The sequence below is a fragment of the Carassius auratus genome, chromosome 20, assembly GCF_003368295.1.
Source record: "Carassius auratus strain Wakin chromosome 20, ASM336829v1, whole genome shotgun sequence".
Lineage (NCBI taxonomy): Eukaryota > Metazoa > Chordata > Actinopteri > Cypriniformes > Cyprinidae > Carassius > Carassius auratus.
The window spans coordinates 14,638,559-14,653,173 of record NC_039262.1 but is presented as its reverse complement, the minus strand read 5'-3'; the positions used below and the strand labels follow the sequence as shown (position 1 = coordinate 14,653,173).

General features: G+C 36.9%; 3 pseudogenes; 2 read left to right on the top strand and 1 right to left on the bottom strand.

Moving 5' to 3' along the window:
* Positions 1–5,708: 5,708 nt before the first annotated feature.
* On the top strand, positions 5,709–8,096 carry LOC113037768 (tripartite motif-containing protein 16-like; annotated as a pseudogene).
* A 393-nt stretch (positions 8,097–8,489) lies between these two features.
* On the top strand, positions 8,490–11,989 carry LOC113037764 (glycoprotein integral membrane protein 1-like; annotated as a pseudogene).
* Positions 11,990–13,046: 1,057 nt separating this feature from the next.
* The window catches only part of LOC113037944 (katanin p60 ATPase-containing subunit A1-like), a 1,920-nt pseudogene continuing 351 nt past the window's right edge, over positions 13,047–14,615 (bottom strand).

The following is a 14,615-nucleotide window of genomic DNA, read 5'->3' as shown; positions in this document are numbered from 1 at the left end:
CTTAACATCACCCCACTTAAAACCCCAAAAAGCAGTAAACACCTTAATGTCAGCCTCGAGATGTTGTGTCATAATAGATCAGAGCTGCATCTGTGTGCTGTTTGTGATTGATAGTTAGCGGCCTGCCAAATCAATTACAAATATATACATCAAATATATACATATATGTTCATTTTGAAGGTAAAGAACAACAACTGCAAATGTGACAGAGATTAACAGCCAATAAACTGTAGTTATACTCTAGCTAGTTAAACTTTAGTTATATATTTAGTCATATTTAATGTGTAAAAAAGCATAAAAGAGGCTATACACAAGAAAACAGAAGAGCATATTCAGTAGCTCTTGTGAATCCACTATCATTGTTACACTTTATTTGCGCAGTGTTGTTTCCACATAAAACCACAGTCACCCTCACACACAGAAATACACATAGATGCTTCCTTAGCACTCATAAATCTATTTATATTAGTCACGCACATGTCTACACAATTAACCAGCCCTATACAACTCCGAATTAATTTTGTCTGTCTTTTACTCATTCTCATTAAACAAAATAATCGGAAGTAATTCTTGCACAGTCATTTTTATATTGCACACTGGAAAAGCTTAGTCTGATTATACTTTAATATTAAGGATTTGTGTAAATATAGAATCCATGTGCTTTTTGAACTTAATTATGAAAAAAACTTGAAAATGTTATTAGACATTAAGACATTATAAGACTTTTAGCAGAGTACTTTTGCTTCAAACAATTATCAAATGTTGCACAAAACATATATAGCTGTTTTATATATGTCACTTACAAATGCTCAATAACAGATTCAGTATATTGCACATACAGGGGTTGCACAATGAAATAAAAAACCCTGATTTTAGACTACAAGTATTTATTAGAATGGTGTAGAGCCTCCTTTTGCAGCCAATTCATAATCAGTTCGTATTCGGAATGATAGCTACAAGTCCTGGACAGTGGCCAGAGGGATTTTAAGCAATTTCTCTTGATGAACAGTGGACAGGTCATTAGGATTGATATTGGGCCTAGGGAAGGTCATTATATTGGAGCTCAAACCATCACTGACCCACCCCCATGCTTCCTCTTGCATCAACAGAATTCTGTTGGATGTGGTTTGTACTTCAGTGTGGTATGCTGACATCACCCTGGATAACGACCGGGGCTCTCGATGCACCACAAAGAGTTGATGTTCTGGTCACAGATACACCAACAAGGTGCGGACCAATAATTTATCCACTTTTGAACTCTTATATGTCTCTCATTATGTTGTGTGCTTTCCAATATTTTATGTACAGCTGTGCTATTGCAAGCATTGAATATTAGCCACCAGGCTGTGCAAATATAGCCATGAAACCTCCAATAATTATTTTTCATGTTTCAGTTGTTAGCAATCAAGTGGCTTTTTTGTACATGTGTAATCTTAAAATGCAAAGGTCTGTGAATATGAATTCTGAGGTTTAAAATGAACTAATCCTGTTTTCAAGTTTGTTTATCATTGGAATTTGACGTATTCAGGGCGCTCTATGGGTCTTTGCAGAACATTCCACTTCATCCTGGAGAAAGAGCAAAGGAATCGATTACACACAAAATTGCACACAGCACTGGATATAACCATATATAACATGACATTTCATCCAGCAATTTATGAAACATCAAGTCTCAACAGCAGCAAATACTGGCACTCAAAATGACAGAGATGTTTTTTCAAAAATTAATCACTGAGTTAAAATATTCTATTTAAGCTTAAATAAAACCAGCTTATAGACACATATTAATATGTCATATTATATTTATTGAAACTTTTTAAAACTAAATTAGAAAGAAGTAACAATCAATACAAATATTTGGTGTAATTAAATACATTTATGCAGTTGAAGGTTCAAAAAACATCAACATACTGTACATTATTGTTTCTCCTCCATGCCCCCTCTTTCTGAAACGTGTTTTTTTTTTTTTTTTTTTTTTTCGTGTCCCGGTCAGAACAGGCAGCAAAAGCGAGAATAAAAAGTATGCATTCTTGAATTAACATTTGGTTGGCGTTATGCAAATCTTCCTACATAGTGATGTAGACATGTGTGGGTGTGTTAAATATAGTTATAGGGCGTGGACAAGTCTTAAACTTTTTATAAAGAATAACTTGGATTTGATACTTTAGTCTTTGCATCTTTACAGATCTTATTTATGCACCAAGAGCTTGTAACACTCCAAAGAGAAAGGAAAAAATGAAATCGCATCATATAACCCCTTTAAATAATTCCATTGTATCAGTTCAGGTTTAGCCAATAGTTCAGTGCAGGAACAGGGCAGAGCCACAGACTCTTCTGAGTATCCAGTCACTTTTAATGTCTTTCTGTTCTCAACCAAATCACACCCTGAAAATATTTCAGATTAAACTGCAGTAAAGGTGCTATCCTTATAAAATGTAATAAATATAGTTGCAGTCAAAAAGGCCGCAAATGTCATGCATTGTTGTAAGTACAAGAGAAAATCTAAAGTGGATGTGACATTTAAATTTATCTGTCACATGTTCCAAATTTGCACTAACCCTTAACATTTAAGTGAACATGTGTAATAATACTATTTGATTTGGTTAAACATTTATAATGGCCCTAGTCATTCATTCTGAGTTCAGAAATAAGAAGAGACAGATTTGTTGGAGAACCTTCATTAAACAGCACACGTCTGCCGCTGTATTTCTCATCTTGAAATACAGGAATCCATTGATTTCCCTGCTCAAACTCCAAAAAGCAATTGAAAACTACTGCCATACTGTATAGTGGCTATTGATTTTTTGATGTTTTTATATTTGATACCATCATTAGCCACAAGATGTCACCAAAGTATCTACGTTTTTAAGGTTTTGGCTGTCTGAACTGGAATATATACAGGTGCTGGTCATATAATTTCAAATCATCAAAAAGTTGTTTTATTTCACTAATTACATTCAAAAAGCAAAACTTGTATATTGTATTCATCCATTACACATAGACTGATATATTTCAAATGTTTATTTCTTTTCATTTTGATGATTATAACTGACAACTAAGGAAAATCCCAAATTCAGTATCTCAGAAAATTAGAATATATCTTGAGACCAATACAAAGAAAGGATTTTTAGAAATCTTGGCCAACTGAAAAGTATGAAAGTGAAAAGTATGAGTATGTACAGCTCTCAATACTTAGTTGGGGCTCCTTTTGCCTGAATTACTGTAGCAATGCGGCATGTCATGGAGTCGATCAGTCTGTAGCACTGCTCAGGTGTTATGAGAGCCCAGGTTGCTCTGATAGTGGCCTTCAGCTCTTCTGCATTTTTGGGTCTGGCATATCGCATCTTCCTCTTCACAACACCCCATAGATTTTCTCTGGGGTTAAGGTCAGGTGAGTTTGCTGGCCAATTAAGAACAAGGATACCATGGACCTTAAACCAGGTACTGGTAGTTTTGGCACTGTGTGCAGGTGTCAAGTCCTGTTGGAAAATGAAATCTGCATCTCCATAAAGTTGGTCAGCACAGCAGCAGGAAGCATGAAGTGCTCTAAAACTTCCTGGTATATGACTGTGTTGACCTTGGACCTCAGAAAACACAGTGGACCAACACCAGCACATGACATGGCACTGCAAACCATCACTGACTGTGGAAACTTTACTCTGGACCTTAAGCAACGTGGATTGTGTTCCTCTCCTCTCTTCCTCCAGACTCTGGGACCCTTATTAGAGAACCACTCTGCAGCAGTCTAGTCCTTTTTGAAGCGAGATGCTTCTGACGCTGTCTGTTGTTCAAGAGTGGCGAAAGTATGTAGATGGAATGAAGAAAAATAATTTCTAGGAACGCATGCTCATCATGCTAAAAAACAACAACGACAAAAAAACAGAACAAACTAAAGTAATGCATACTTTCAGAGAGCAGCCCAGGACAGTCACTTACTCACTGATATGGCAGATGCCATTAGGACATCAGGAAAGGACAAGGCCAGCTGTCCAGTCTGTCAAGATCTACTGAAAAATCCAGTGACTTGTAACTGTGGACAGACTTTCTGTTCTGCGTGTGTTCGGAGTCTGAAGCAGGACAGTCCAAAGGGATCCCACAGCTGTCCTCAGTGCAGAGAGATGTTCACTCTGAAATCTGTTCCACGCACATCCATCAAAGTTGATGATCTGCTGGAGAGAAAGAAAAGAGTGGAGCTACCTTCTTCAAACAATCCTTCAGATCCAAGCTATGCTGGACCCGGAGACGTACGGTTTGATGAATGCACTGGAAGAAAACACAAGCTGTCAAGTCTTGCTTAATGTGCCTGGCTTCCTTCTGTGAAAGTCACCTACTGTAATAGCTCACACCACAGTGCCCTATCTGAAGAGAAACAAGCTGATCGAAGCTTCCCCAGACCTGCAGGAAAACATCTGCTCCCAACATGACAAACTCAATGAATTCTACTGCTGTACAGACCAAAAATGTATTTGTGCTCTGTGTTCGTTGAATGAACACAAAGAACATGATATGGCTGACGTTGAAACAGAAAGGACGGGAAAACAGGTGAGGACTCGTTCATCTTATATGCCTTACTTGATTGGTTCAAACTATTTTTGATGTTTACATCAGTTCTCTAAGATAAAATAGTTGTAAAATGCTGTAAAATGAAAGTTGCATATGAGAGCACATTATCAAAGCAGTTAGACAAGTCAGATACCAGTCACTTAATATGCTTCCTTGATGAGCTACATGTTTTCTACCCTAAAGACTGAGATTGCAGGAAAGCAATTGGAAGTACAGCAAAGAATCAAGGAAAAAAAAGAAAGAGCTGGAAGAGCTGAAACAGTCCTTAGGTACACTAAAGGTATAAGAAAAACCACTGCAGAAGCAGGAATGAATCAGTTGATGAAAGAATCAGGTTTTGGAGTCTTATAGTTCTTACTGGAGTTATGACCCAAATGCAGCAAAATACTGGATTTTATATGTATTTCGTGTGTGTAAAATCTTGTGCAACTATGTTGGTATTGTTCTACTCCTGTTGACCCAGTAGGTGGAGACATTTCTTCAGACATCGATGGGAGTCAGCAAAAAGAGAAGGAAAAAAATCCTGAAAAAAAAAAAAATGAATCCAAGCGTTGTCATTACAAATATTTAACTGAATGAATACATTATGAATTCATGTTGATCAATGTATTCTGTAGTCTACACGTTTAGTTATATTTAACATGGAATAAAAATCACATTTGATATCATATTCAGTGTTACTCTTCTCATTCTACCACTCATTTTATTTATTCATAATTACAACACAGTGAACACACATTGACAATGGACATGCTATACTAACAGTTAGGTATAATCGTTAAACAACTAGAAATGTCCAAAGTGTGTGTATGCCTATATGTATATTTACTGTATATTAAAAGTAGACATTTCTTTTTCACCAGTCAGATAGACACCCTCCAGTCCAGGGAGAACAAAACAGATCTAGGCGTATGTGAGATTCCATTGTATATCTTAGCATACAGTACTCATTAAATCTTGTATAACGTGTTTAACTTCTGTGAAACTCAATTGAAACCTGCTTCACCACTTCAGTGCAAACCTCAAACTCACTTCCTACGTCCTTGTTTCGCTTGTGAAAACAGTTCAGGCTCGTGCCTCAGAAACTCCGTGTGGACTGGGGAATGGTTACGAATATTATAAAGAAGAAGACGCTTTGGAAAATCGCCTAATGTAAAATTACATCAAAATGGTAATCTTTATGTATAATAACACATTTTATATCTTCAGTATCATGAGGCACAGAAATTAATCGGTTACCATAGCTAGGAAACCTCAAACCTGCTATCCAACCACATGACTAATGTTTCGCTTTTCATTTGACCATCACACACAGAACGCCAGTACTAGCATCTATAATGTTCACTCTGTTCCTGGAATCATAAAGGAGTATTAAAATAAATAAAATCCAAAGAACCAGGTCGAGAAGATGCAGAGAACAACCACGCAGAGAATCCAGGAGAAACAGAAAACAATAGAGGAGCTGAAACAGGTTGTGAACACACTGAAGGTGAGAGATGATCCTTTTCTTTTGCACTATATATATATTCAACAAAGATTAAACTAAAGTTAAACTAGTGGCAGTTTAAAAGCATTTATGTTACTATATATATATATATATATATATATATATATATATATATATATATATATATATGCATTCTTTTCCCTTTCTATGCATTTTCACATTCTATTCAAATAAAAAAATAGTCCTGAAAAATCCCCACAAAAATATTAATCACAACTGTTTTTAACTTGTTAATGATAATGATAATAATATAAGAACTGTTTCTTGAGCACAAAGAATGATTTCTGAAGGATCATGTGACACTGATGAACATTGATGTGTTTGTTAAAGAATTAAAAGCATCAGGAAAAAAAGTGAAACTTAAAAGTTAAACTGTACTACTTTTTTCTCCTCACAGCACTCTGCTCAGACAGCGGTGGAGCACAGTGAGAAGATCTTCACTGAGCTCATCCTCTCTATCAAGAGAAGACAGCATGAGGTGACCCAGCTGATCAGAGATCAGGAGAGGACTGAAGTGAGTCGAGCTGAAGGACTCCTGGAGCAGCTGGAGCAGGAGATCGCTGACCTCCAGAGGACAGACACAGAGCTGGATCAACATCCACACACAGAGCAACATTTTCCTTTCAAGGTAAAGCCACAGGTTGCTTGAAGCATTTTCTCTGGTTCAGTGCAAAACATTTGTTATATAAATGTTTTTCTCAATATAAACTTTTCAGAAACTCTCTGATTCTTCTGAATATGATCAGTCATCCAGTATGACTGTTAATCATATTCTGTTTGATGGACTGAGGAAATCTATCTCTGATTTAAAACAACATTTTGAAGATTTTTGTCAGGAGGAGATCAGTAATATCATCTCTGTTGGTAAGAGACTCCTTTAAATCATTTAAATCATTTTCACTCTCAAAAGTTTGTATTTTTTTTAATCTGTTACTTTTTATCTTACATGACCAGTAGACATTTAATTATTTAATTTAATTTTGTACTTCTCTGTTCTTTTATAGTGGCAAGAATTCAGATTTTACCATTAACCAGAATCAGGAATCACTTTAAACAATGTAAGTCTCTGTATGTGCTTTATTATGTACCATATATGTGCAGTGATTTTAACAACAACAAAAAATTCAATTGTTTGGCAATAACTGATTATAACAATTTTCCATAGATTTTTGTAGCTTTACCCTTGATCCCAACACAGTGGTTGAAGACCTCGTCCTCTCTGAGAACAACAGACAGATGACATATACTGGGCATTTAGGGATTTATAAGTTCCCCTGCAAGGTGTTTTGCAAGGAGAGTGTGTTTGGACGCTGCTATTGGGAGGTGGAGTGGAGCGGGAGATGTGTGCATATATCAGTCTCGTATAAAGAAATGAGTGGCAGAGGAAAGGGATTAGTTGGCACGTTCGGAAACAAACAACACATCTTGGAGTCTGCAGTGTTTTCCCAAGCCTGTTTTCTGGCATAAGAGCAGTAAAACAGAGATCTCAAGACCTCTGTCCTCTAGGGTAGGTGTGTTTGTGGACTACAGTGCAGGGACTCTGTCTTTCTACAGTGTCTCTGATACAGTGACCCTCTTACACCGCGTCCAGACCACATTCACTCAACCCCTTTATCCTGGATTTTGGTTCAGCGCATTAGGTTCTGGAGATCTGCTTAATCTAGACAACTCTGGGTCAAACACCAGTGTGTTCTCCTCAGTGAAACTATGTGATCCATAAACCAGTTTTGTGTTCCCCTTATTTAAATGCAGCATTGCGTATATATAATATTAACAATCACAATGTTATCACATATTTAATTTTTTTTTACAAGTAGTATGACAGGAATTATTATATTTTAAAAATTAAAATGTGTTTGTGTTTGTAAAACAAAACATAGCCTGGTTTAACTGATTTTTTCCCCTCCTTTCTGTTGACCTATGGAAGATTTTACGAAAATCTCAGCTGAGCAATAAAACAAGACAGTCTAATAAAGTGCTTGATTATAGTGTGAGGTATAAATTATATTTTCCCATAGACATTTTCTTACAAAAAGGAGTTTGTGAAAATGCAGTATAATTTTTATTTATTTTTTAATATAAATGAATTAAAATGTAATAACAAATGAAAGCGCAAGATGTAAAATATCACTGTAATCACTGTAACTCACTATATATTAATATTTTGTAGTAAAAAAATAAATAAATAAAATGTTTTACAACTGAAAGCGCAAGATTATAACTCACTGGTTACTCAAAGTAAGTGAACTACTGTAGTTAGGGATTCCTCTGACAAAAAAAAAATATAAAAGAAATTAAAAAAAGATGAACGCAAACGTTGTCATTACAAAATGTATAACTGTATGAATCTTCCCGTAGTACTCCTAATATCCAATTAGGATAACGCTACGTCAAGGCAAACGGGAATGACCGAAATTACGACATTACGCGTAGAGCGTCATGAGCGCATTTTAATTCACGTATTGTTGATATCTAGCGTGATAAAAATGGCGTCTACATGGAAAATGCGTTTAACGGTTGTTTATTTAAGTATCTTATTTGTCCTGGCCAACGCACAATCGAAACAAATAACCAAGGTACGTGACATGTCTCATATTTTTAGATCGTTTCCTGTCTCTGATACATTCACGTGTACGTTAGCAGCACAAAGGCTTATCTGATTGATAGATGTAACGTAGCTACACAATAGTTTGGTCTGACACATTTAAAGAAATTGTCGGTTTAATATTCACGGTTAGTTTACACAAAACAGTGTCTTTCAGCATTGAAAACGTAAGCACTTTACTGTCAAGTCGGAGTCCTGTAAACAGCCGCGTTTGTCATTGTGTATGTGGTTTGTTTCACAGGAAACGGTTGTGTTAAATGTGACAGCGGTTAGTGCAACTAACCAGACTAAGTACAGTGTACAGGTAAGATAATAAATCGTGGAATATTTACACGAAAATGGAGCGTCACATCCATATTATGTTGTTCTGTGAAGGCGTGATCATTTAAAATGTTTTCTCATCTCCTTTTAGATACATTTAAATATAGGTCTTTTGGACAATGAAACGTTTATTAATGGAGCTCTTCTCAAGCCTTCAGAAGTCACAAGGATGACCTGTCCAGCTTTATTGTGTATGTATCTTTGTCTGCCTTCTTTTCACATTGTATGAATTACACTTCTTCTAACAATGAAAAATGCAAAGAAAGTAAAAGACCCGACCATACATAAACAAATAATTAGCTAACAGTTGTATTATTTGTTGCATAAGTACTGCAATGTATAGGCTATTGTTAGTAAATGTTTGTTAATGCATTAACTAACATTAAAGGAATTGTTCACACAAAAATAGACAAATTGCTGAAAAATCACTTACCCTCAGGCCATCTAAGATGTATTAGAAGTTTGTTTCTTCACAGAAAGAAGATTTAGAGAAATGTAGCATTATATCCCTTGTCCAACAGTGGATCCACTGCAATGAAAGGGAGCCGTCAAAATGACGGTCCAAATAACTGCTAAAAACATCAGTCCTTCCAGTTTGTTAACCTGCATGCTTGTAATTAATCAAGAGGTTAAATTTTAACTTCAATCCATTGCTTCAAGCCGAAATATGAGTCCTGTATCCATTATATTGCTTGCTTTTGTTGATTGACTGGACTGTTTGAACGGTTTGAACTGTGACGGCACCCATTGACTTAAGAGGATCCATTGGTGAGCAAATGATGTATTACTGAATTTCTGCTGTTCTGATGAAGAAACAAACTTCATATTTAGGATGGTTTAAGGGTGAGTAAATTTGAATATTATTGCTGAACTCTTCCTGCAATAGCGGAAATAAAATTTTTCTTTGTGTTTGCAGTGGATGGTTCTAATGTGAGCTCTAGAAATCTTACGGATGGGTTGGTCAGCAGTGAGCTGAGGCTGATGCTCAATCAGTCATATGTTCAGAGTGATGCTGGAGAGCAGCTTCTGTTACTCGTCCTGAGTCAGGAGATAATCCAGCTAGCAGATGAAAAGGTTTTATTCATTACCCTGTTAATGATAACTGACAAATGAATTATTTTTCATATCTGTTATGTCCTTTCTAGAGTAATTGAGTCTTAAATATGGAATGACTGCTTTAATGATGGAACAGATCTAAACTCTAGAATGCGGCTGTGCACGTGAATGCCTGATGCTGTATATTTTGTAGGTCCAGCAGCCAGATGTGTGTGAGGTGGAGATCCTGTGGAACCAGAGCTCTGAGGAGATCACACAGGTGACCAGTATTTACCCTTCATCAAGAAGCAAGCTCTCAGACATCCCACGAGAGAGTGACGTCTTGGTGACTAATGCATCCATACGTTATACAGGTTAGATGGATTCATGGAGCAAATGCCTGTTGTTTTGTAATCTCCAAAAAATGACTGATTCTTTAAACTGGAAGGATCTTTATGAATGGTTTTTCTGTCTTCACAGTTGAAGACCAAGTGCTTACTACCAGCCACTATCTACTCAAAACATCCAGAGACCACTCAGGAGGAGATCGCAGCTCCAGGGAAACTTCCTGAAACACCCTTGCGGATGGACCCTGACACTCTGTATGAGTCCAGAGAGGAAGAGGAAATGACTTCAGATTCCTTACTGCTCGAGTCTCCTCTGAGTGGGTCTGTGTCCTCCTATAGTGTAAGTGACTGTGAACTGTTAACTCTTGGACCAATATTAAACCGTTTCCACAAAAATATTAATCAGCACAAAGGTTCCTTGAGCTGGGTATTGGCATATTAGAATGATTTATGAAGGATTATGTGACAATGAAAACTGGAATAATGGCTGCTGAAAATTCAGCTTTGCAATCATGGGAATATTTTAAATTGTAATAATATTTCACAATATAACTGTTTTTCTTTGGGGAGCACGAGAGACCTAAACATAATTTTTTTTTACTGGTCCTCAACCGTTATGTAAATATAATTAAGAATTAAAATATAATTAATACATTTTTTAAACTAGTAACTCTGGATGACCTTAATTTCCTCATATTTTTTAAAAATGTCCTGTTATTCTGTAGTGTCATTTCCTCATGTGTTGTTATTGTGTGTGTTGGCAGGTGGCGTGTCAGTGGGTCAGGGGGCTGAGAGAGAAACTGAGGCGCTTCTGGTCTGACTCTATCCCACTCTTCTTCTTGATCATGTGGGTGGTGGTGGTTGGTGTAGCAGGTTCAGCTGTCATCATTAAGATCCTGGATCTTTTGTTCCCCTCCTGTGAACAAAGGTACAACCTGCACCAACCCTGCCATCAAATGCATGGTCATTTCATTTAGTTCCATAGATGGGATTACAAGTGCTATACAGTTAGTTCGCCTGATTATCACACATAAATTAATACATGGCTCTTTCTGTCTTTTTTAGGGGATTTTTTCATTTGGAATCCAGAGACTCTGATGCCAGATGATGAAAAACAGAGGCTAATAGATAACATGGAGGGAGAAACAACTGAAAAAGCATTTTTGATAGATAAGTGATTGGATGCGTTCTCATTAGTTCGGTTATGTGGCTTTATTTGGTTGACAATACCAATGATTTCAATGTAGCACTTTTAAAAGAAAAAAAAAGATTCCCCCGACATTTCCTAATGAAACAGATTTCTATTTCACATCTGTGTCCGTTTAACAGCATAATCAGTAAACTACTTTTTGTATTTTTCACTACATTGTGAGGTGGAACAGGTGCATATATTTAAATATGCACAGTCCCTAAAATATATTTGCCTTTTTTTTCCTCTAAAGTGTTTGTTTTATGGTAATACTAGGTATTGCTTTGCCTGTTGTATGGACATGACATTGTGTCATTACTGACAATTAAAGGGTACAGCATTATAAAGGACAAATGGACAAATAATCCATTAATGTAAAGGACCATCAATATAACTTTAATGGCTGATTTAAACTGTCCATATTATTTTAAATGGATTATTTCTCTGTTTTAAATGGATTGTATAAAACTGTTGCTTAATGTTAATAATCATGTTGCGTCAGCTATTGCCTGTTATGTTTAAGCATGCACAGCAGCAATACATTTCAACTCTGACCTGCATTAGATGAATGAAATGAAGATTTGTACACTGGGGTCTGAGCAGTGTCAAAGCATTCACCATCACATCACAATGTTTCAGTCATTTCAAGCGATGTACCTCAACATTTTAAACATTTCAGCAGGATGCTTATATTTCAGTGTAGCCATTTCATTGGCTTTTAATGAAATGGGTCATTTTCTGTCATTCTGATGCATTATGATGTTTTTCCTCCAAGTTTGTTACAAGAGTAAATTCTGCTCAAATTATTTTGTCTCCGAGTCTTTAAAAAATATTTATTTCAACAAAATACATCATTTTAAAACTTGATCATGGCAATGGAATGTTAGTAATGAAAAGAAACAAGTTCCATAGTGTTTATAAAAGTCAAGTGCTGTACACCTTTAAGACATGCTGGTCTCATCATATTAAGACAATTGTCCGATGCTGGAAACTTTGGCCTTTAAATCAACCACAGGAGCAAAAAACTTTTTTAGCTTGCATAGCTTTTCGCTTCAAGTAGCATTTGGAGACAACAGAGAATAGCTGGACAGCTGGTCTTTGGTCATTGGCAGTGATTTTGCAAGTAAAGATCAAACAATCCTGTGTCCACATTAACATTATTGTCTGTACACACTACAGTTAGGCAGCACATCATGGGGCTGTTTGTTATAAGAGCACCAAAACAGGTTTCCCAGACTCCAGCACTCTGGATTTACTGGATAATTAGTTCAGCCTTCATCCTTACAAACTGATGCGAGTGAATTTCAGTTTAAGAGAAAGCTTAACCTGTATCAAGCGAAGCAGCTCTGAAAAGTCCTGTATGTAAAACCAATTCTATTACTATTATATATTAAACTATTACTGTGAATCTGTAAACTCAAGATACAAACCTCATTTAAGGCAAGACTTCCACCCTTTGATTTCAGTCTGGTACGGTGGAAGTGCTCGGAGATTTAGTGAAACTGACCCTCAGTCTTTCAAAGTGCTAACGGTGACTGTAAGGAGGAACGAATAAGGTTCTTTGGCATCATCAGCAGGAGCCAAACTCCGCTATCCACTTTTCATATTTTTCTAGGTCAGCAGCAGATACAGACTTGGACACTTTCTTGAGTGCCGTCTCAAAGTCCTCCATTGTAGTGGGCATGTGCATCTCATCTTTCGACAGGTTTCGTATCTCCTCAGGGGTCAAGCCCTCAATCCGCCTTCTCATTGCCATCAGGGACGCATCTCTGCAATTATTCAAAAACAGTGAATCACTTCTAGAATTGTGGGACTTTTAAGCATTGCAAATAAATTCAGGTTGCACACAAAAGAAAGGCTGCAGGCACCTGCAAACATTGGTGATGTCAGCACCAGAGTATCCCTCCATCTGCTCAGCGATCTTGTCCACATTGACATCACTGGCCAGCTCCAGCTCCTTCAGGCTGATCTTAAGTAACTCCACTCTTCCTTTAGCTTCAGGAATACAAATGATGATTTCAAATACTTTCATTATGTTTATGTATCTTGAGCGGAGATGTATTAAGCTGATGTCATTTAATACGGTCTGATGGGTAATTCTGAATACCTGAGGGCAGAGGAATGTAAATCCTCTTCTCTAGCCTGCGTCTCAGAGCTTCATCGATGTCCCATGGGAAGTTGGTGGCTGCCAGAACCATGACCATCTTCGAAGGGTCGTTTTCAGACGTCCCACCAACACCTGGAAGCACAAGAAGTTTATGTATTGATTTTCTTTTTTCAGAGCAGTTTGACACTAATAAACAAGAATGTTGCAGTAAAGCACTTCTACAGAAGATGTGTCATTATACAGCTCAATTAGAAATTCAAATAATAGCTCGGCACAAGGCAATAGTGTTTATTCAGCTTATATCAGTTTGTGATGTTGATTAAATTCAGTTCAATAACAGGGTCAATGTTGCAAAGTTAGTTTCATTATGCGGCTCCATTCAAATTCTCTTCCAACAGTGTCTGTGCAGTTAAATTGACAATATTACTGAACATGAAATACTTTTAAAGCTTTTAAATTCTACAGTTTGTATGAAGCAGTACCATCCATCTGGACGAGTAGTTCAGCTTTGACACGTCTGCTGGCTTCATGTTCCTCAGAGTTTCCTCTACGGCTACAGATGGAGTCTATCTCATCAATGAAGATGGTGGCGGGGGCGTAAAAGCGTGCCTGTGTGAACATGCAAACACACAAATGTATGTATGGTTTATTGTATGTATAGTTTTGGCTGCCATTTTAAATTGGTTAAGGAGGAGTAGTGTACCATCTCAAACAGCCGCACAAGTTTTTCCGACTCCCTCTGTATTTGGAGGTGAGGGTGGAGGAGGACACGTTAAAGAAGGTGGTTCGGCACTCAGTGGCAACAGCTTTGGCCAGCAATGTCTTTCCTGTGCCTGGTGGACCCACCATCAACACTCCCTAAAATCATGTTCAGTTACGGTGTATTAGAAATATGGTATATAATGTATATACACACATAATGCAGAATATAATATAGTATA